The 23,245-nt window shown below is 35.1% G+C and overlaps 1 protein-coding gene and 1 pseudogene across 1 annotated transcript in view; one reads left to right on the top strand and one right to left on the bottom strand.

Moving 5' to 3' along the window:
• The window catches only part of LOC143622224 (uncharacterized), a 3,507-nt pseudogene extending 2,899 nt beyond the window's left edge, over window positions 1-608 (bottom strand).
• LOC143622254 (GRAS family protein RAM1-like) overlaps window positions 1-23,245 on the top strand; it is a 97,518-nt gene that overhangs the window by 62,382 nt on the left and 11,891 nt on the right. The window lies entirely within an intron of this gene.

Consider the following 23,245-nt stretch of genomic DNA (forward strand, 5'->3'; position numbering starts at 1 on the left):
ATCGAATCCAATGGACGGATTTATTAGGCTTTGATTGTTATCGCCGGAAACGTTCAAACTTCGTTGGAGCCTAATCCGGTTTACATTGTGGGAGGTTTTTTTAAGGAAGACGAGGAAGAAAGATTATGAAGATGATAAAGAAAAATTAGGAAGAGAGAGAAATAATTTAAAGGAAAATGACAAAACTTTTTTTCTTAAAAATGGACGAAGTAGACGGGATTTCCTAAAACTTGGTTGGGGAAGACGAGATTACCTAAAATTTGGATGGAGCTGATGAGATTCAAATCATTTTGAATATCGTCGGATCGATATTCACCTGGTAACACGAGATTCCATCAGAAGTAAGGCGGTCGGGCCGGCCCGAAGATGGATGTCATCACATCCGAGAACTCACCGAATCCAAATGTGCCTTGATCATCACCACCTTGCTCGCCTCGTTACTGTTGCGAGGTACCTTGACTAGAGCCTTGATTTAGGTCCACCCACATGGAATGATGCAATGGTGGTGTCGGGTATGACACACTACCATCATAAGGTGGCAAAGTGGTGTAGTCCACAAATGGTGGGTCGGCCACAACCGGATGTCCCACATGCCACGGGTCATGCATCCGTTGATAACGATCATCAAGGTATCGGTTTTCATGTCATTCTCAAGGGCATATGCATGGGTTCGGTTCCACTGCTCTTGTCGATCATAATTTTGCTTTAATGCCCTTTCCATACTCGCCCCCATGAAAGTTTGTTGATCAAAAATGGTTTGGGAAGATTCGGACCAATTCCCAAACGTAGTCGGTCTTTGTCTTTCTACCACCTCTTGCATCGTTCCTTGATAAGCCCAATTCGAATCATATGGCCTTTGTGCATAGTCAAATGCACTTCCCACATAACCCGATTGCATCCCGGTTTCCTTTCATCCCAACTCGGTCCCGCGTGATCTGTTTCCATGTGAGCTACATTTGGATCATCTTGATACGCCTCATCACCACTTACCTCATATTCACTTTCCGGGTCATCCGCTTCACCCACATTCAATGGTCTTGCATCTTCCTTCAATCCTCTCCATCTCCTTCCATCACTTTTCAACTTATGGCACTGTTCGGATTGTGAGTATACCCAACGGGACCCCAAATGTGTAATGTCGAATGGCTTGAACCTCTTGTAAGAACCCTTATCACCTACACCAATAGCCCTATATTTCTTAAACAATGCCGTGATTAATCGACAATGCGGTAAGATCTTCCGATCCACACTATTTCGGCTTATCCAAATATTACTTATTACCAAAAATAGATATGAAATAAGCGGTGATCCATGTAACATCGTGTATAATATTGGAACTCCGGGATATCGTACCTCGACCCTATCATCCCGACGCGGGATGATGTTATTGATGCTTATCCTTAACATCAATTTTGCTTCCATCCTCAGATTTTTTTGGTACAACTTCCTGGCGTATGTCCCGGGCAAAAACAGATCATCTAACATGGTGTTCCTCATCGGGTGCTTCTCGGGTGCCAAATACAAATCATCCAAACTTGAAAACATATACCGGTTATGCGGTTTACTATCAAATTTCGCCGCCCGTTTCAAACTATCAAATGACATTTCCACTTGAATCCCATTCACAGTGCCATATAACTTGTCCTTTGATAGATGGTTACCTGTAACCCGTCGTAAGGTAGCCATCCATTCTTGTATCTCTGCATCGAACAGGTTAGTTGACTCCTTATCATAACACTTCAGAGTTGCTTCCCAACCTAACTCTCTGAATTTATCGGTAACCCCTAATGGACCAAAATCCTCTTCTCTAACTTCTTTTTCACAAATAAACGCATCAGTTCTCTACCTCAACGAGTTCATTTGCTCATGAAATAGTGCCGCTTTCCATTCCTGAGGTTGATCTGCCAAAGACCCTAACTTCCAAATTGGCTTTTCACCTATTTGATTTTCTTCCTCTTCGTCCATATCCGCTTGAAGAACTAACATTCTTCTTTTTGGTTGATCCGCAGGATTGCTTGAAGACCCAACCGATTCTTTCCCTTTTCGACCCATTCTGAACACACAAACAACAACAAAAGAGCAAGTTATTCACTTTTCAACCTTAAACATCCCCACACTTGCTTAACATTATGATTGAAGATGCTACTTAGACATATTATTCAATTTTTCAAACAATTTCAAAAAATTTTAACATTATATCCACTATATGACCAACAATATGCCCATAATTATGTTTAAAATCATACTAATCATCCTCAACCATAACCCATTCAAACTCACTATTCATATTTTTCAACAATTCAAGCAAGTGTGGATCTAGAAACAATTATGAACAACTTAAAATTCCATTGCAATACACCAATAAGAATGAAATAAATTACATACCTTGGTGTTGTTGAAGATGAAGATGAACAAAGCTTCAAAATAAACCAAAACCCACAAATTTTCGGACTTAATTGTCCAAAATAGACCAGCAAAATGAGATATTCTTTCAAATACAATGGTATAATTGAAACCCTTGTGAAATTCTAGCCAATTTAGACCCAAAAATCGATTAAATTGTTTAAGAAGTGAAAAGTTATGATGGTACGAAGTGAGAGTTAGGGTTTAAATGTTTTGAAGAGATGAGGAAGATGATGGTGGAATGAGTGGTGAAAGAGATAGGAATCTCGTGTGTTGTGCAGGTTAAATGTGAAAATAAAATAAATTTTTTTATATACAGCACGTAACCCGTCGCCCAGCTCCAGGGTTCACCGTAAGCTACGGTGGACACGGTGTCCACCGTAGCTTACTGTGGCCTTGGTTCAACATTTCCTACCGTAAGACAGTTCCTGGCCAGCGTGGGTTATTCATATCCCACTGTAGCTTACAGTGGGTATCGTAAGTTACGATGGCCCATGTAGGTTAATTAATTTTTTTTAAATCATTATAAAAACACAAACAAAAACCTACAAAAACCAAAAATTACAAAATTACCCTACCCCTCTTGAAAAATCCGAGTTGTCCCCAACACGGTAAAGAAATTTGTTAAAATTTTCAGCACTTGAGTCGAACTTACTTAAAGACGAGAATGGTAATTTTTAAAACCAAACTTAATAAAAACTAAATTAACCTAAACTAAAATATACAACATACCTTGGCCTCTTAATTTGTTTCCTCATCCGGTGATCTTAACAAGTAACTCACCTTATCCACATCGAGCACATTGATGTCTTTTCCTTACAAGTAAGGTTTAAGTCTTTGACCGTTCACCATTTGTTTCGTTTTGTCTTGAACATCTTCTATCTCCACATCACCAAACTGACCCACTCTTGTGATGATATATGGACCCATCCATTTACTCTTTAGTTTACCCGGAAACAACTTCAACCTTGAATTGTACAACCTAATCACAATTAGTGATATATATTCTCTTATATGATGATGGAAGCTTCCAAGCCTTCAAACACCTTCTTTGATCTTCAAATTGAGATTAAAGTGTGTGTTTTTATGTGAGAAACTTTCCCAAAAGACTCTCTAGGCACACCCGAAGCAATGAGAAATGCATGCTATTTATAAGATGTCTGGGCAGTCAGGCACAGCCCCGTGGATCATTTTGCATGTTCATTTAATGCTTGGAAGATAGTACATGCGATGACTAAGCAGGTGGGCGTGTTACATGGGGTTGTGCCCCATGTTTTGGCTGCTAATTTCTTGTATTTTATCTCAAGGTGACCACGGGGGCATGCTAGGTGAGGCACGAACCAATGTTTTGTTCACCATATTTTGTCTTTATTTGGAAAGGTGACCAAAGGGGTGTGGTTATGTAACATCCTACTTTTTATTATAATAAATAAATGAAGTTTCGTTTATTCAATAAAGTGTCGTGTGTCGGTTTAGGTAAATAAACTATAAAATGATGGGCTTGGACTTTAAAGATGGAATAAGATATGGAATGGGCCTTAGGTCCATGGGCTTAAGGGAGTATAAATAACCCTTTAACTCGAAACCTTTCCATCTTTATCCATCCCTACACCATAGCCTACACCATCAAAACACACACAAACACCATCCTAGATCCTGAGCCAATATCCGAAGGTGGAAACCCGAACTCGTTGGTGCTAGATCGTCGTGACGAACCAAACCAACATCAAGACTTGACCGTGTTCGTAGTTCCACTCACTTAAGGTACGTTTATATCGAGAACTTGTTTGTTTAGGTACGGTTTATATCTAGAAATCTTAGATCTATGTTTAAATGGTAAAAACAAGCCCAATGCATCAAACCTTATTGGAATTCGATAACATTTGATGGTTTAATTATTAGATAAACGAGCCGTATGTATATATGCTCAAATCGCACCCTTTAAACACGAATATTTGGCCGATTAGACACCTAGGGTTTGTAAGCGCTATGATTCCGAGTTCATTGATACCTAAATCGTGATATTTCATTGAGAATCGAAGGTTTAATTGCATATCTGGTATATTTTGAGTAATTCGTGTTCTTGGCAATTTTGACTTTGACCCTAAGTCAAAGTCTGGATAAGAACAGGGATGATTCGTTATGACTGATCAATTCGTTACGCGTTCATAACGAATGGACTCATTCGTGTGACTTGATGACGAATGAGCCTTTAATTCGTTATCTACCCCATTCGTTATATTAAGATAACGAATCAGGTCACATCAAGATAATGAATTAGGCTAGCGAACTAGGATAACGAACCAGACAACGAATCAGGTGATTCGTTACTCGCCAATTCGTTATGATTAAGATAACGAATCAAGTCAGGTTCATATGACGAATTGGAATGACGAATCAGATGATGATAAGGGACGAATCAGGATAACGAATTAAGGAAGATTACATAACGAATCAGAGGAAATTCGCTATAACGAATGAGTTAACGAATTAGAAAATAATTTAAAATCCTAATGGAAAATGTGTTAAGACAGTTAATAGAAATAACCCCAGCCAGGGGCTCTGCCCCTTTCACCCCGCTAAGCGCTGCCCCCGAACCCCCGTTCATTGAGGGTTATAATTAAACTAGAAGTACGGTATGATTAGTGATGGTTAGTTGATACATGTAATTATTATATAGTTAGTTGTGCACATATCAAGAAAAGAATAACAATTAACGGTGAACGTAACCGAGTTCAGGTGAGTTTCTAGCCCCATTTTCTCGTGTTTTCGGGGTTGTGTGCATACTCGATGTGATAGTTAATACACTTACCTTAAATGGTAAGTATATGCCATGTATGATAGTTATTATGTTATAAATGTGAATGAAAGCTTGTCGGTACGTGAACGATCTTCGGATATTGCGCGTATTGACAAGGGAGGTATGTATATGAAAGATGAATGTGTATGATATATATATGTACAACATATGAGTATGTATAAATGATTAAATAAAGTATATGTATGTTACGGGTATGTAAAGACGGAATGTATGAAGATGAAGAAGTAAGGGATCGGACCCTAATAGTATCTGAAATAGAGAAGAAAGGGATCAGACCCTAATAATATCTGAGATAGAGAAGTAAAGAGGGATCAGACCCTACTAATATCTGAGATAGACAAGAAAGGGATCAGACCCTAATAATATCTGAGATAGACAAAGGAAAGAGAGATCAGACCCTAATAATATCTGAGATAGAAAAGGAAGGGATCAGACTCTAATTATATCTGAGATAGAAAAGGAAGGGATCAGACCCTAATAATATCTGAGATAGAAATGACAGAAAATATATAGTATGAAAGTAATAAAGTATGTATGTGTGTATGAAGTTATGTAATGAAAGTAAATAAGTAAAGTAATTATTATGTATCTTCGGTTGCATGATTGAAGGTAAGTGTATGTATTGTATGATATGTGATTAACTAGAACTCACTCAACGTAGCTGACTTTTAGTATGCACGCAGGTGAGTAGGATGAGACAGCTGGCTTGAGCGGGGACACATGGCAGAAGAATAAGAGTCTAGCATCTGAAGACTTATAATGTTTTATATTTAATGTTTTAATTGTTAAAAGACAAGAATGTTTTCAGACAAGTTATGATTTATTATGTAATGTTTATGAAAGATTTATATTTCGCGTAAAGTTTTAATTAACTCTGATATTTAGAACTGTGTTTATGAGTAAATCCAACGTCCAATGTAGGGCACCGGTAACGGGGCCTTACAGGTCAATGAGGCATGACCCCGTGTTTTGCTAATCAGATTTTGTCTTCTTCTAGAAAGGTGACCATGGGGGCGTTGTCAGTGAGGCACAGGGGCGTGCTTTGCTTCTCATTCTTTTTTTTTTCCTTTACTTTTCTTCATGTATCTAATCATTTCTTCATTTGAGGTTGAAATAAACCTAAAAATAGAAAATAGCATAATAAATAGCTATTTGAACTAAATATTATAATAAAATAGATTATTTTGGAGATTATTTGATGCTTAAAAGATGTATATTTTCAAATAATCTGTATGTTAGATAGCTTCAAATACATCAGTTCAATTTTATTAAAACTAGTTAACCCGTATGTTTTTAAATCCAAATATGATTTCATTATTAAACCTAAACCCAAATATGTTTTAATAATGACTACCAAAGTTAAGTTTAGGTTTTATCAAATTTTAGTCTGTGTCTTCCGATTTAATTCCGGATTTATGGGAAAAACATGAACAATTGATTAATCAGCATCGTTCTGATACCACATGTTGATTAGTTCTTCATGATAGTAATACAAAACATGAATATAATGTTAAACCTATGAACCCATTGCAGCAGAGAGCGGTGACTGCAGCAGTGAAGAATGTATATGACATAATTGTCAGCTTGATCGAGTTCCACTTTAGGATGTATAGTTCACGGTGGAGATCAGGGTGCTTGAGGGAACCGATTTGGGGAGAGAAAGATGGTCACAAAATTTATGTGTTTGTGATTATGTTATGATGTTAGTTTATTTCCTCTCTTATATACACCGAAGGGGAAACCATTTATTAGCTCATAAGGGTAATATGGTTATCAACAATTATCAAACTAATATATTACAAGGTATAATTTAATTATTTTAATTTATTATTATAAAAAAGACAATAATGGTCATATAATAAATATACAATGTATTTGCTTATTCTTACATGACGATGCTTTTGAAATTAAAGAATACATAGACCTAACACATGAGAAAGTCTTTAAAAAAAGTAGTCTTGTTAGAAGAGAGGGAGAGGGAGAGGGAGAGGGAGAGGGAGTTTTATTCATATATGTATTCCATCATTATGATAGTATGAATAAATGAAAATACTCAAATAATTGAAGACATATGTTACGTTACCCATGGATTTAATATTGTTGGTGAAGAATATATCATGATGTTTCAAATAATTGATAGGAAGAAAATAAAATACAAAAATAATTTTTTGCCAATATGCTACTTGATTACATCAAATTATATTATATGTTTAATTAGTGCGAGCATCACTTGATTATATACGAAATTAATTATCCGATAAGAGATCACATTCATCTTATAAGAAAGTAGTGAACAAATTTTGCATCAATAGATTATTCTATATATTTTAAGCGTATTTAAGCTAAGGTTCAAGTTATTCTAAGAGTGGAAGGGGCACTTATAGGTATTACCCATGCACTGGTTAATCACGCACTGCCATCTCATTTCTACCCTCTTGTACCCATGCACTAATGACTTTTGGTTTCATATAAAACAAACTCTTTAAGAAATATAACAAAAAAAATAATAATAACTCAAAAGTCAAAATATAAATCAAAAAGTAAAAAAACTAAAATATTTCTCAGGTCTTTCACACTAAAAAAAACCACAATGTTAAGGAAAAAAATATCATTGTGTCTTTTTATTCATCGTTATGTTTTTTTTTTATTTTTGTTATTGATTGTGTATTTTTTTCCTTGATATTGTGCTATATTACTCAACATTATGTTAATTTTGCTCTTCATTGCGTGATATTTTGCGATTTGATGTGTCTTTTTATTTATCATTGTATTTTTGTTTATTTTCGTTATTGTGTCTTTTTTCCTCGATATTTTGTTTTTTTATAAAGAAAGACGGATGAAACATTTTAGTTTTTTCTTACTTTTTCGTTTTATAATTTATATTTTTGATTTATGATTTTTTTTCTTGAATTTTTTTTTAATTAGTTTTTGTAGACCACAAATCTTTTTCATACTTCTTATTTTTATCTTTTTGTATTTTAACATTTTCCTTTAAGCCAGAGGTAAACAATTATTATTTTATTATAAAGATAATATTTTGATAAAATAATTTAAAGAATCTCGCCAATATTAAATGCTAAACAAGGTGATCAAGTAAATTGTAACTTATATTAAGCGAGTTATTAATTTCGGAAGAAACAATTAGATAATTAATTAATCGTTTGGTTGATTTTACCTTATACCAATGAGCTTATGTCTATTCAGAAAATAAAATTATATCTTCTTCGTTTCTTTTTCCTTAGCTTTAATAATTATTCGGTTTTTTAAATGATGAACAAACGCTCACCATATGGGTATATCCAGTGGCAAACGACCACTCATTCCCGAATTTATTAATAGCTTTGGTGATCTAGCCCACTAATTTTAGAAAGAAAAAAAAAAGAAAAAGAAAAACCGTCATTCGAAGGCCCACTATGGTAAAACTTTTGGCTCGTACACAACATTTTTGTTATGAGTGAGACTCAAACCGACGACATTTCCAATAAAAAAGCATTGGGTTACACCTAGAACAGAACCTGTTTGCTGATAATTATTTGATTAAGTCTTACTAGTTAAAGAAGAAAAGGGAAAAGGCAAAAGCGATCCTTTCTTTAATCATCACTTTCACAATATTTCAAAACCTACCAACAGCGTCTTATAAACGTTACAAGAAGAAATTTACCAACTAATGATGCTCTTATATATTTATATAGAATTGTTTACATTTTTCAAATTATTGATGCAATCGATTACATGCTTTTATCTTGAACAAGTCTATTTTATTCTAGCAATAGGGAAAGGAGAGAATTTTTTTAGCACCCTCAGAGTTTGTTCACGTAAGAACTCAATTGGATGTGACTCAATGGTAGAGTATTCACTTTACTAGTGAGAGGTAGGGGGTTCAAACCTCACTATCACCAATTTATATGGGAGATATGAGGGATAACCCTGGCTTGCCAGGGTTCGAGTCCTGATCTCACACAGTTTTACCGGCTCCTCGCTGTCGTGCCGTTTGGCGGGCGTGGGGGTCGGGTTTATCCGGGGAATCCCTCAATAGGTGGACCGCTAGGGGCTCCGTCCGTCCGGATTCGTGGCCGGCTCGGGCTACCTTTAACCAATGGGGGCCGCGTACGGAGTACCCGGCGTTCTTAGTTGGCCATTCCAAAAAAAAAGAACTTAATCTCTTAATAAGCTAAACACTTAAATAACTAACTTATTTGCTATTGATGAAATTTAAATTTCCATAATTTGTTTGATTTGGTGAAGGCTCGTTTAGTTTGGGATGGAAGGCTCGTTTGCTTTCTTATTCCCCCAAGCTATTTAACCTAGTTTGAGATTGTTATTTCTGCTACGTACTTACAGAATCATTGTCATTTTATGAAATACGGATCTCTCATTATGTTTCATTTCATTTGATCAAGTTGAATTAGGTTATAGTATACTCTTATTGTGACTTTATTATCATATGATAGAATGAATGATTCATATTGTGGAATGCTAGATAGTTTCTATTTCGGGTCACAAGTTGGTGAACCGGGCCCAAAAGGTTTTAACAATCTGGTTAAAGTCTAAGGGGTATTATAAAACTTTCTAGCATTTCCTTGGTGGTGAAGTTGGTCATAAGTAACCTTGTTGGCCAAGTTGGGTGGTTGAGACATAAATTAGGCTTTGTGTCCAAGTAGGGTGACTATAATAAACTAAGGGTGTTCAAAGCCGGATATCCAATGTTTCAAATATTCGAACTTCAGAAATTCGGACCTTTCCGAATTCGAATCTGAAATTTCAGATATCCGATCGGATAGTGAATCGGATATCCGAAAATCTGAAGAAAAAAAATTATGTTAAACTTACACATCTCAAGAATACAAAAGTTGTTCAAATACAAACAAACAATCAAATAACATACAATCCATTGTTCAAATTAAACACGACTGGCGAGGGTTGTGTTGGATGGCCGACGTGCGGGAGTGTGAGACGAGTTGTGGTGGATGGTCGCTGGTGACTGGTGATTGGTGACCAGAGCGTCTAATACGAGCTGTAGTGGATGGCCGGAGAGTGTGAGACAACGGGGAGATGGAGGCGAGTTGCTGCGGTGTTGCTTGTTGGGCTGAAAAACAGAGATAGAGATGGAAGTTGTAAGGGAGAAAAAGAAGAACTGAGATAGAGATAGAGGCTGGAGTTTTGAATTAGGAATTAATGTTTTGAGATAAAGGTTGGAGTTTTGAGAAGGGGTTGTAAGTGTTATAGTTGTAAATAAAAAAATATATATTAAATTTAATATATCGAATAGTTATGATATCCGAAATATCGCAGAATTTCTATTCGAATCCGAATTTTTTGATATTTCAGATACGGATTTTCGGATATTTTGGATTCGGATTTTTGAACACCCCTACTATAAACACATCTACAAAGTTAGTGTTAGATATTACAATCACCATTATCACAATCTGTAACACCACCAAAAATACCCTCATAGGATTTAGCCAAAAATATCTAACTTTAAAGTCTAGGGACTTAAAACGAAAATTCGGCAGCTTCTGAGACATCACGATACGCGAAGGGGTAATCATAAGGCCCATCGCATATAGCGATGGACTTGCACAAAGTCCAACATCTGGGCGGCGTAGCGATACGCGATGGCTCAAACCTATAGGACCATCGCGTAACGCGAAGACCTTGTTAATTAGCCGGGTACACGTGTCCAACCACGTGTCAACACGTGGCACAATTTGACAGGACACGTGTCACAACGTGGTAAGGCGGCATAACTTGCGGCGTCGCGCTATGCGACAGGGCTAAAGGAACCACATCGCGTATCGGGACGGGTGATGAAATTCGCCTATAAAGGGGGTTACGGGATTGAACCCAATTCATCCCAAAATCACCTTCATTTTACACACACTTAACCTGGGAAAGCGTGCTCGGTTGTTGTAGTGAGCCGACGTTCCGTATTCTTGAAGTTTGTGCAAGTAACGAAGTTATAATCGAGTTATCAATCATATAAGCGAGTAGATCAAGATCCTACCGACAAGTCATCGCTCTTTTTAGTATTATCATTCCGAGTGTTTGTTCTAAGGTAGGGGTTATGTTTAAGATATTTATTTATAGCTTAGACATCAATCGAGGCTATGGCCTTTAAGCTTGAGCATATTTTATAAACATTCACAAACAAAGTTTTCATAAACGTTACTTCTTAACAAAGTAATGTTAAGAAAGATATATTTTGACGGGCATGTAGTAAACTGTAAGGGGGATATCACTAGTAGTGAGTTTCTTGCCTAAGGTAAAGTAATTCGTACAAATCTCAATCAACCGTGGGACCCGTTTACTTACCTCGAGAAACTCACCTACGTGTTAGAACCCATTAAGCCAAAGCATGTTATATCAAACGTCACATAAAACAAAGTGTTTTCATTCACAAACAAAGTGATAAACGATTTCAAGGTTAAGCTTAAGGGTAATAGATTAATCAAGAAACATCATTCTGATGTGCAAAACGGTCTATTAAAAAACTTAACATAACCTAGACACTCTAGTTTTAAATTTATAAATCTAGACTATCCTAATGCTAGACCACTAGACAGACAAGTGTACCTATCGACTGTAGTAAAGCCTAATGAAGTTCGGATGTCGAACCCACAGGACACTAGCGACACCTAAACTAGACTCTGGCTAATAACTTAAATAAATTGATTTTATTGATTTTTGTCTTTTTTTATTATTAAATATTAAATAATATAAAATAAATAATAGTTACTCTAAACTAGACACAGACAAATAGAACTAGAACTCAAATAGGGGAAACAACTACCTAGGTAAGGAATCCTACTAGTTAACTCGTAAACTTTCGAAATTGGATTTATGATTGGTACCGTATTCTAAAAATATGAAATTTAAGGAATAACTAAAGTAAGCTAGATCACCTCCCGATCTCACCAACAATACCTAAGAACCCTAAATATCATGTAAAGCTCAACGGTTAAATGGTTTGGATCACCTCCCAATCTCACCTTACCTAACTATGCTAAGGTACCCAAAGACTAAATCACATTCCGGTCTCTCTAATCACAAAACACCCTAAGGCGTAAAGAGGTATTTTTATTGAATTCGGTTAGAATTCGGATCTGTAAGAATCTAAAGGAATCTAGGGTAACTCACTCTCGTGCAATCACTACCCAACCCCGCAAAAGACCAAAACAGGCGACACTTAATTACCTCTCGGTCTCTCAAGTGACAGAATATAAGGTATCCTGTGGAATACATTAACAATAAACCATAAAGTAGTTACAAACACACAGTAAGCAACCTAATATGCATCCATACATGAAAGACATTCACAAAGACGCATATGGAACAACAAATTGATAATAAATTAATACCAAATACGCATAAGCATCATAACTAAATAAAATAAAAACTTTACCAAAGCATGAACCAATCAATAAATAATCCAAAACTGAAAATAATACGAGTCTAAAAAATATTCATTCAAACCCAGGTAGTATAACAGTTTAGCTACTCATAATATTCGATGAAACAAAGATTAAACAAGTATTACGGTTCATCGAAAATAATAATAATAGTTGAGCTACTAGCCTGTAAGCATAAATTATTGAGCTGTGTATCCGCCTGCTTAATTAAATTTCTTTTCAACTTCTTCTGGTCATAGACTTTTGAGAGCAACCTGCCTTGGTGCTTGATTTCTTTTGTTTTTTACAATTAGTTCAAGCTCTGCCGATTCCCTCACCTTCAAATCGTAGACCCTTGTTTAACGAGGGGTGGCCCCCTCCTTCACAGTAGGTTAAAACCCTCTTTTTTATACTTTCAATTTCCACCGCCTATTCATCGAAGAAGGGCTTTCAAGTTTTATTAAGTGGGCTTTTAATAATATCCAATTCACCAAACCCATGTTGACGGTGACAATTCTTTATTCAGTTTTCTTTCACCTACAAAACTTCAAATAAATTAATAATTAATACTTTAACTCCAAAGGTTTTAAAACAAAACACATCTCACCTGCATGTTTATACGCATGCTATTAGACCATATGATATACTCTAACCCATCTATGTCATCCAAAGGAAATGGTTTAACCCCCATTTAACACATAATTAATATAACAAATCAATTAGTAATTAATACATAACTAATGCATATTGTTCTTTTTAACCCTTTAAAGGCATAACCTATGGGCCATTTTAACACACTTAACACAAGTGGGGGGTGGTTTAATCCATCTTTAAAGTGTCATATCACTTTAACCTATGTATAGGTTAGAGTATACCCCATGACATTAGTAGACACACTTTAATTTAAAATGCCATGTCACTTTAACCTATGTATAGGTTAGAGTATACCCCATGACATTAGTAGACACACTTTAATTTAAAATGCCATGTCACTTTAACCTATGTATAGGTTAGAGTATACCCATGGCACTAGTAGACACACTTTAATTTCAAGTTAACATTAAATAATAATTATTACTTAAAAGTTACATCTAAATATGGTAAGTATGGTATAAATTCAATAAAAAACTAAGAATAAATATTTAAAATGATGGGAAATATTTGTATAAAATATGTAGAATTTGGATCACATCACATTCAAATATTTGTACAAACCTATTCATGTATAGGTTAAAATCATTCTCATATTCAATCAAGGTTTCAAATGCACACCGACGGTACATGTGAATACGTTAACCTTTACAAACAGTCAAAACATATTTATACTCGATAAGATGAACGGGTAACATTTACATGAGATAATGTGATCTCTAAAACATTACAATACAAAGTAGAAAATAAAAGCAACTCAGACCAATTACACATGTTTCTGGATCCAAACATAACTGTTCAGCCTAAACAGTCAAAGGTTACGTGGTCGCGGGCTAACAGTCATAACTAGTTCTCCATTAAGGGTTACGTGGTTCGGGGAACACATTTGTGTGTGTAGGATAGTGGTACAAATCCCAGGAATGAAATACTTTTTGCTGAGTGTACAAAAACTATATTTGTATTGTAACTGTTATTTAAATATTTTTGGAGTCATACGTGTTCACCTGCACATAGCTGATGTATTTTTCCAACCCAATGCAGGTAACTAAGTATTTATATGAAGTAGCAAGGATTGGAGTCGTCATGGAGTTAGAAGCGCGTAACAAGATGGCTCAACTTTTGATATTAAATCCTTGAAATATGAAACATGTATTTTGTAAACAAATACTTGGGTATTGAATTCCTAAGTAAATTTTCAATGTAAATTAATATTATATCAACCTAAGTCTTCTGCTAAAATTAAACCATAAACTCTGATATATTTACAAAACATGTACCAATTATTGGTCACACGCCTAAGCCCTAAGTCGGGGTGTGACACAATCAAAGCTATTGTAATCCGTTTTTGAGCTAAATTTTTTTGGTTATAACATAAGTCGGTTATTTCTAAATCAATCGTTAATTATCGTTTATCAATCTTGAATTGGTATTAGATCCCGGTTCAAGAACACGATAATTAATAATTAGTTAACAAAGGAGGGTCGTGATCCAAGCCATCGTCGTCATTCGGCCTGCGATGATCGACTGAGATACTAGGTCGATCGCAAGTCCGTCACCTTCAAGAAGGAGAGAGGCCGAGTTGTTGTTGCTTTCAGTTGAGCTAGTTATGTTCAATCGTTATATGTTATATGTCGGACGAGTTAGGTTCGATCTCTGATTAAAATTATATGTGTTGATGCGTTTAATCCAACTAAAGAAGTGTTTGATAAAGATTATTATATCCAATTGAAATAGTTTGCTTTAGTTATTTGGTTACATACTAATTAGTCGAACAAGAAAGAAAAAACAAGGGTTATGATATTTGGTGTGGCCTTGAATTATTATAATTCAAGAAACACCTAGTTTGGGTTGTTTGACTATTTAGGGTTATTTTATTTGGCTGTAAGTTCGACCAGTTGCTACTTGTCATAAAAAAATAAAAAGGAAGCGCGATAACTTCAGATTCTAAAACCACCGCCACCAAAGGATAAATAGAGCGGGTTGTCTTCCATTCGATGTGCAATGCTAACTTCAGTGAACTATACCGTGTGGGTTACGAGGATGAAAACAATTCTAAGAGTTCACAAAGTTTGGGACACTACGACCCGAGCGTCTCCGATGAACAAAAAAACGGCATGGCTACGGTCTTGTTGTTTCAATCATGTAAACTGAAGATCAAGAAACCGCTAAAGCTATGTGTGTTTCGACTAAAACCCAACACTTAGGTGCCTAACGGGTTTGGGAAGCACGTCTCCAAACATTGTCAATGGAATATTATACTACGAAGATGAACGAGTCAAATTCCATAGATAATTTGCGGGCAAGTTATCGAGCATTGCCTCGAAACCCGCGGCTCTCGACGAAGTTATAGATGAAGCGAGGTTGGTAAAGAGGTTTCTCAAAATTATCCCGAGATCGAAGTATATTCAGATGATTGCTTCGCTTGAGCAAGTGTTGGATCCAAAAAACAGGATTTGAAGATGTTGTAGAGTTATTCCGAGGCTATGAGGAGTGAATCCCAGAAGAAGAATGACCAGGGTAAACTTTTATTCGGTAAACATGATTAATTAAGTTATAGAAATTTTGAATCTAAAAGGGGAAGAGGACGATAAGGTCGAGGTCGAGGTCGTAGTCAAGGTCTATTTAATGGCCAAGACCAAACCCCTAGTACCGAACAAGGGTCATCGAGTCGGGGAAAAGAAAAAGGTGAAGAAAGATCAGTAAAAAATTTTATGTAATTGATGTGACCAGTTTGGTCACTTTGCATCTAGTTGCCCGAACCGAGTTTAAAAGAGTAAAGAAGCAAACAAAATGGAATCCAGCGAAAATATTCATGATGTAGTGTATATGCTTCCAGGTCGTGTTACTAAATGAACAAAATCTAATACCGAATAAATAAGAGACCAAGCGGGTCGAAGATAACGAATGGTATTTGGATAATAGGGCGAGCAATCATATGACAGGAAACCGGTTACATTTTTTAAAATTAAACGAGAATATAACCTGGAGGGTTAAGTTCATAGATGGGTCGTACGTTCAAATAAAGGGAAAAGGGCCGATTCATTTCCAAGGAAAATCGGGTGAAAAGTACATGCTAATCGAGACTTATTACATTCCGGAGTTTAAAAATAATATAATAAGTCTCGGTCAATCATCGGAGTCCGAATGTGACATTAGGATGAAACACGATCCTTTGACCATGCACGTTGAGAACGAAAGGTTACTCATGAAGGCCACAAGATCCACAAACCGTCTCTATAAAATACGAATGAAGATTGGAGTTCCCGTGTGTTTGCACTCATATTTCGAATATAATGCAGGGCGTTGGCATGCAAGGCTCAGACTCATCAATTTCGAGCTAATTAAATTGATGACTAAAAGGGATCTAGTGTGAGGTTTACCACTTGTTGAACACAAAAAAACAATTGTATGAGTTGGTAAACAAGCAAGGCGTTCGTTTCTAGCCACAACTTCGTTTTCAGCAACCCAACCTTTGGAGTTGGTTCATGGAGATTTGTGTGATCCAATAACCCCGTCCACTATCTCCGGTAATAGGAATGTCTTTTTTATTATAGACGATTACTCACGGTATATGTGGACGCTTTTATTGAAAGAAAAAGATGAAATGTTTAAAATTATTAAAAGTTTTAAATCCGTAATTGAAAAGGAGGTGGGTTTACCAATGAAAACTCTTCAAACCAATAGGGGAGGAGAATTCACTTCACGTGATTCTAATCGGTTCTACGATGAAAATGGAATTATTCAGTATTTAACCGCCCCGTACATATGACAACTAAATGGCGTGGTAGAAAGATGAAACTGAATTTTAATGAGGACGGTACGAAGTATTCTAAAGGCGATGCAGGTACCGAGTTATACGTGAGGATATGTGGTCTGACACTCAACATTCTTAATAAATTGGGTCCCAACCCGGACGTTGGTTGATCAAACTTCATATGAACTGTCCAAGAAAAATAAATTGATTATTGAACATGTTTGAATATTTAGGTGCATCACGTATGCTAAAGTTGATAATGTACATCTAAAGAAACTTGATGATAGGTCGAGAAAACTCGTGTATCTCAGGACAGAGACGGGTTCAAAAGCATACCATCTCTTCGATATGAACAACCGAAAAATAGTTGTTAGTCGGGACGTTGTGTTTGATGAAAATAAAGGGTGGGATTGGGTAAGGATAGTTAAGATAAATGACTACGATCGGGGTATGTTTTCTATGGTTTGGGGGTGCGATCGACAATGGAAATGGTCAAATTAAACCCACTTATGAAGAGACATTTGAAAGTAACCTAGGTAGCCCAAGCTCCAAACCGAGTCATAACTGGCATATATCTTCAGCCCACTCGCAAGTTTAGTCAATGAGTGATGGCTTACAAGTCCATGCGGATGAAAAAAAGCCCCCAAACGGGTCTAATATGTTCTACCTAAGTCTCGGTTTTACATGTTAACTCCGATTATGAGCAATTACTTCTTAAAGCAAGTGGTGAACTGAGTAGCAATTTTGAGGCTAAGTCGAACCAAGAATGGGTTTGTGCTATGAATACCGAGATCGATTTGATAAACAAGAATGAAACATGGAAGTTAGTCGAACTTTCAAAGGGTGTAAAAGGTAACTGGTTGAAGTGGGTGTTCAAAATTACACAAAATGTGGATGGAACGATAAACAAGTATAAAGCTTGGTTGTTTTACAAAGGATTACGTTCAACAACCTGGGATTAATTTTGATGATGTTTTCGCTCATGTAGCACACATTCAAACAGTTCGTCTACTAATCGCATTAGCCGCATCAAACAGGTGGGAAATCCACCATCTTGATGTAAAAATGGCTTTTCAACATGGTAAATTGAAAGAAGTTGTGTTCGTTTCACAACCCGAAGGATACGAGAAAAGGGGTGAGGAGGCAAAAGTTTACAAGTTGTCAAAGGCCATTATTGGTTAAGGAAAGCTCCCTGAGCTTGGAACACAAAGCGTGATAACATCATACAAGACATGAAGTTTCAAAAATGTTCCAATGAACAGTCGGTTTACCGAAAGACGGGTAGGAAACATTTTTTTTATCGTCGTTGTGTATGTGGATGATTTGTTTGTGACATGTCCAAGCTTGAATATAATTTGCAATTTCAAGAAGGGTATAACGACCAAGTTTGAGATGTCGGATCTCAGGAAGTTAACCCACTATCTCGGAATCGAAGTATTCCAGTGAGAGGACGTGATAGTTATTACACGAGAAGGATACGCCAAAAGAATACTGAAAGAGAGCGACATGCAAAACAATCGGTCTCAAGTCCCTATGGATCACGACATGAAATTTTAGAAGGCCGAGAATGAAATCAAACTCAACACAACCGAGTGCTGAAATTTGGTGGGTAGCTTACGATATTTGTTACACACCCGAACCGATATGGCGTACTCTGCGGGTATTGTTAATCGATGCGTGCGCCCACGAGAATCTCATGGTATGGTGATACGACACCTATTAGATATTTGAAGAACATGGCGAATTACGGGATCAAGTACGAGAAGAAATGGCCCAAATGACTTGTTGGGTATCGTGACAACATTCACAATATAGATGAGGATGATGGTAGAAGCACCACCGTGCACGTGTTTTATTACGGGAAATCGACAATAACATGGTGCTCACAAAATCAAGCGACAGTTGCAGTTTCATCATGTGAAACCGAATACATGGTGGCTTCTACAGCCTCATGCCAAGCCTTATGGTTTAGAGTGTAACATTCGTTAATTTTTAAACCCGAAAACCCGACTGCTTTTAAATTTTCGGTTTTGTTTCTATTTAAATTTATATATTTTATAATATCAATAATTAATCTCAATTTTCGTTAATGTATTTTATGTGATCATTTCTATACAATTATACTTTTCACCACCCTTGTAGTATTACATACTCATTTAAACATTCATAATCAAGATCAAATATTTATGTACATGTCCCATGCAATTTACTAGAATTATTATTTAACTACTACTACTGGTACTTTATTATTATTATTATTATTATTATTATCATCATCATCATCATCATCATCATCATCATCATCATCATATTTTCATATGTTACTTAACTAATAAAAACTAATGAATGTATTAATTAAATAGAATTTATTAAAATATTTAAACCTTTTGAATGCCTCATTAAACTATTTTTAATTTGTGTATTAATTATATTAAACATAATTTAATTTCTTAAATTCTATAAAGCATAACCACTCTAAAAATTCACTATGAAAGGAGGACTAATCATTCATCTTTTACACACCTTAATACATTATTTTCTGAAGCTTAAGAGCACTAACAAGTAAGTTTTTACCGTTTCATGCATTTTATAGTTTTTGTTTTGATATTTATCTTGAATGTTCATACTTGTTCATAAGTTATTCCTCATGATCATGTTACTTTTATCATAAAAATCTAATATTTTGGTTATAAGAAATCACTATGATCATGGATATCCAAGATAAACACTTTGATTTTCTAAATATTATGTCAAACTAGTTATTTTGTAAGAACAAATATAAATATTATCTAGATGTTATTATCCGTTAATCATCATAAACTTATAAACCTTTTTATTTTAAATAAGATGATATATACAAAATGGTTTTAATTAAAGATTTCTTATAATAGAACTAGTATAGTTGATTTCTCTAGATAATTAATTATTGTTTATTTATTTCAACATAAACTAATATCTATAATTTTTTTAAAATAATTCATACAAAACATTTAAGTTAATTAATTTGTAAATTAATTAATTATGTTACTAGAATAAAAATAAAACGTTTAATCATAAATTGTTATTGATATTGTTATTTAATCTTATATTAATAAGTTATAATTATTCATCTACAAATCATTCTTCAACTAATAAATATAAAATGATTTATATAAACATTAATTCATTTTTGTTAAACTCATTTTAAATAAAGAAATCCTCCAAGTCCCCTTTTGCCATAAGTTAATTAACTTTATAACTCCGGTATCTAATCCTTGATTTTGTATCTTCGTTATTATTTATAGTTTCGTGAGATTCAATTGCTTCATTTGTTAACTCACTTTCAGTTATTATTTCAAGTTGTCTCCGATATCAAATGTGAGTTTCTCACACCCCATTTTTTACTCTTTTACCATTTTTGGGGGTAACATATATATGATATCCAAACCTTTTTATATATTGTTTCATATTACAAACTACAATTCGCATCATTGACTTGTGTGCTTACTTGACACTTGCTCAAATATTACGTGTGTGGATTTCTTCGATAAGTATGATCGTACGCCCCAACCCCCCCCCCCCCCTTTTGCACTCAGGACCATGTTTCTAGTGAAAAAGGGAAAATTTTATGGTTTTTATGTACTATTTAAAATGTGTGAACTCATCAACTATTAAGTTAGTTGGCTTTGTTTTATATATATGTTATAGGTGCAATTATTAGAGGATGAAACGGATGAAGACACTATACCTAGGAAATTTTAAATAAGAGTTGAATGTTTCTTTTTCATTATAATTTATTTATTTGCAACAACTTATGTACTTGATGTCTTTGAATAAATTAATGATAATATTGTCACTTAATAGTGTCACATGTGTTTTGAACAATATGTACGTCACACTCGGGCATATTCCGCTTTAGCCGGGGTATTACACAGAGAGTTGTTGCACGAAGCAACATTGCAAAATGCTGTGTTGAAGGTCGATAACATGTCCACACTCGCCCTCGGTATTTCATAGTCGAATAAAGCATATTAAATCATGTTTTCATTATATCTGAGATTGCTATAATGATAACGAGGTTTATGGCTGAGCTTATGGCTTATGCGCGAGTTGCTTGGACTAAAAGACCTTTCTGACCATAATTAAAAATTAGAAGGGAGTGAATTTTGGCTTAAATTCTATTTCAGGTCACAAGTCGATGAACCAAGCCTAAGAAATTTTATCAAGCCAGTTAAAGTATGGGGTTATTATGAAACTTTTTCCATTTCTTTGGTGGCCAAGTTGATCATAATTAACCTTGTTGGCCAATTTGTATGGTTGAGACATAAATTATGCTTGGTGACCAAGTTAGGTGACTGTTGTAAACACGTTTAGTGTTAGATATTACAATTACCATCATCACAACCGAAGCTATTGTAATCAGCTTTTGAGCTATATTTTTTTAGTTATAATATAAGTCGGTTATTTCTAAATTGTTTGTTAATTATAGTTTATCAATCTTCATAGAAAACATATCTTTGTTGTCAGCTTCTTGTAATATAAGAGGTCAAGGACTGCTTTTAGGATACCTTTCAGCGTAACTTCGGCACTTAATAAATTCATGACATTTTTCTTGCTTTTCTAGGTTACTATACGTGGCATTCGTCATTTCTGGTTCGCATTTGTTTTTGTTTTTTGTTTTTGTTTTTGTATTGTAAACCCTACCCGTTTGGCATTCGTATCATTGGATACTAATAAAATAATAAATTTTATGTTATAATCATATTTCATATTTTTCGTTTCATTCCAAAGTCTTTAACGTTGTTTAAAACGCTTATTATGTGCTCAAAACGACCTAAAATGAACTACATGGACTAAAATTGCCAAAAAAAAAAAAACAGAGTTTGGTCGAGAACCCCCACCTCACGTGGCGCGTAGATCGGGCCTCAGCCCGCTGCGTCAAAAGTCATTTTTTAACGTTTTTGATACGTTTAAGCTCGTTTAAGGCCCGAACGAGTGTTGTAACCATCCAAACCAACAAAGACTTAACCCATAATTATTCTAGAACCCTCCAAGCATGTATTTATCTCTGGTTATAATTTATTTAAATCAAAAATCATTTAAACAAAAGAATCAAAGTGTACCGGTTTATCCACTAATAAATGTTTTATCCAATCTCTCAAACCCTAGTCATTCCTCATAAATAACCCTCTATCTCAACCATTTTCTCTTGCTCATATTCCTCTCTTCCTCCCAAATTGTTTGAACTTGCAAGTTATTCTAGCTAGTTTTGCTTAAGTTTAACTTTAAAAGTCAACGAAACCGAATCTTGCATTTCTATCCATTTTGGGTATATGTTTTTGATATTTTTAGTTTTTCTAAGTTATTTTATGTTGAGAAAAACATTTTCATCTTTATTTAAGGCTTGTGTATATTCAAACACATATTTATACATTTTAGGCCCGTCTAGGCCATTTTCGAGAAGTTTACTCGCTAAACTTTTTTGTTTAAGTTTAGATCTAAAATTTTACTTTATTTTAGTTCTATGGTTTTGGACATGTGGTAACCATCCTCGTTCTCATACCGAGTCAAAGACCGAACCAATATTGAACACTCTTTAAACACTTTAATTAACTTATAAGCAACCATGTTGAATGAAACATTCTAGATCTGAGTTTTTCTTTATATTTTAGTTCTATGGTGTTGGACATGTGGTAACCATCCTTGGTCTCATACCGAGTCAAGGACTGAACCAAACTGACACTCGTTTAAGCACTTTAATTAACTTTTAAGCAACCATGTTGCATCAAAAACTTTATATCTAAGTTTTTCTTTAAATTATAGTTATTATATGGTTGTTATGGAAGTGTAGAATAGATCTTGTCTTGAACCCAAGTTTCGGGTAAAAATCGAGTAAAACCGAACACTCGTCTTAACGAGTTAATTAATGTTCAAACCGCCAAAAGTTCAACTTATCTTTTTAGTTTTGTTTTATTTTATATTACTAATATTACTTAAGATTTTGGAAGTGTTAGAAAAATTTTTGACTTAAACCAAGTTTCAGGTAAAAACCAAGTAAAAGTCAAACTACTCGTCTTAACGAGCTAGTCATCGTTCAAACCACCAAAAATCTATCCTAACCTTTGTAACTTATGTTTCACTCTATATTTCTAAGATTGTGGTATGTCGGAACCAAACTTCGTTTTATACTAAGATCGGGCCAACTTACACTCTCTTAACCCGAGTTTGGGACTTTAATTAATAAAA

The sequence above is a fragment of the Bidens hawaiensis genome, unplaced genomic scaffold (genome assembly GCF_021521415.1).
Source record: "Bidens hawaiensis isolate Kalapana, Puna unplaced genomic scaffold, B.hawaiensis_p1.1 tig00003115_1, whole genome shotgun sequence".
In the NCBI taxonomy this organism is placed as follows: Eukaryota; Viridiplantae; Streptophyta; class Magnoliopsida; order Asterales; family Asteraceae; genus Bidens; species Bidens hawaiensis.